Here is a 2,034-nt window from a genome sequence, read left to right as displayed (position 1 = left end):
GTGAGAAACCCAGGATGAGTAATTGAGAGTAAGAAAAAGCTGAATAGAATTTTAGTTTATTTGCAAGATTATCATTTAAAAATATAAAAAAAATATGTATTTATATAACATTTTTTTATATTTCAGAAAAAATCAGACCTAGATTGAAGTTACAATTATGTTTAATGTTTTATTTCTCTTATCCATTGTTCTTACATAATACATAATATGTAACCCAATGTATCAATCGTGCAGAAAGTAAGAGCAACAAAAATGTTACTCGCATTTTTCTCTTTTGTTTTGGAATTTGGTAATTGAGTAGGTAGACATCATTATTCTGTTAAAAAAAATCATGTTTATTTAAGCATCTTCCCTACAAAAGAATTTAAATTGGAGAGCTTCTTTGCTCCTAGGCCTCACGTTGACAATGGTGTAAGGGACACAAAAAAAGATCTGCCACTGCCTTTCATGGTAATAGTGCACATAAATTTCGTAAAATGATTGGAGGAAATCCAGCTGCATGAATTGTACTAAATTGTACATTTATATTGGCAACATCAGGGGTATGTCACTCTCAAACAGTCACTCTATTTGTTTTTGGTCTAACCTCAAATTAATTTTGTTGTAAGATACTTTCAGTTAGATGACACTGGAGAATAAGTTTTCAAAACACTAATCATGCCTTTTATCCCTATTTATAAAATAATTATGTACGTAATTAAATTAGATAAGTAAAACATAAAAACAAATGTCAGAGGCTATTTTTAATTAATTAAAAAATATGCATTACTGAAAATTCCGAACGAAATACGATAAAAAATTGACTGATACAATGATAGAGATTGTGGCAAGTCGTCTGACACAATTTCAAACGAGTTGCCACAATATCTGATGATTGTTATTAAATGGTAAAATATTAAAGTTCTCCTTTTGTTGTAACATGACAACTGAAGCTTAATTTAATTTTTCCATTTTATTAATACAATTATAAACAAAACAACGCATAGTTTTAAATTTTATTCTAGTTTCCAATAAATTACATATCTATTTTCTCATAAGCATGTTAAAATATTTATTGCATTAAGTGGCAATATCGCCTTGTTTCCGTAATTTCAATTCCGGTTGAAAATTTTCAAATTTCCCATTGCAGTTTGTGTGCGATAAGTTCGATTACGATTTCCTCAATAATGAAAGAACTTTTGCTTATTCAAACGGACCACCGCCTTCTTTACTAATTCACCCCCGGGCTTTTGTTATTTGTTTTGCACGCGATAAGGAACTGATAAAATATTTGGACAAAATGTCTCATGTTATCTTGGTTGTGCGATTGATGGTAAATGACATTTATATTTTTTATAAAATAATATCGATAGCACTCATTAAATCGTACATAATATTTACTCAGTCACCGCGATGGCGAAATCTGCTCATTTAAATAGTCTTTTTTAAAATACGTGTGGGAATCTGCATACCTTAAAATTATGCGATATTCATTTTTGATTTTAAACTATGAAAAATCTGTTGGTAGACAAGATTGTCGTTATTACGTCATCTTGGTTTAATATACTTATTTTGGTTTGACTATTGAATAAACAAATTTCAGAGCTGTATCTCTAATGGATCGCCTTTGCATTTGTATTGTGTTATAAATACATGGCATCATTTATTATTTATTATATTTTTAATAAATTATTGTATTATTTTTTCAGGACCATTACATTATGTCCCTAAAGCAACTAGTTATAGGTGGAAATCCTGGCAGGACAAGGTTTCAAGTTTGAATTAAAGTTCTCGATAAAACTCTTAACAGAGGACAAGAATATACATAAAAAACTTGCAGGTACACATACATAAGCACTTTGAGAGCTGTTATAAATTATATATTGGTGCTTTATGTAGAACTACATTTCCCACTTTGAATCTAGGTAAGATGTTTTCCTACATGTTGCGCCAAGAAATTTACATAGTTGAACTGATTCAGATACTTATATATTATATATCTAATAAGTGCGTGCTTAGACTAGATGTTGTACCCTTAGATATATCATACACTGA

This window comes from Manduca sexta, chromosome 23, assembly GCF_014839805.1.
Source record: "Manduca sexta isolate Smith_Timp_Sample1 chromosome 23, JHU_Msex_v1.0, whole genome shotgun sequence".
Lineage (NCBI taxonomy): Eukaryota > Metazoa > Arthropoda > Insecta > Lepidoptera > Sphingidae > Manduca > Manduca sexta.
Note: the sequence above shows the minus strand (reverse complement) of the source record.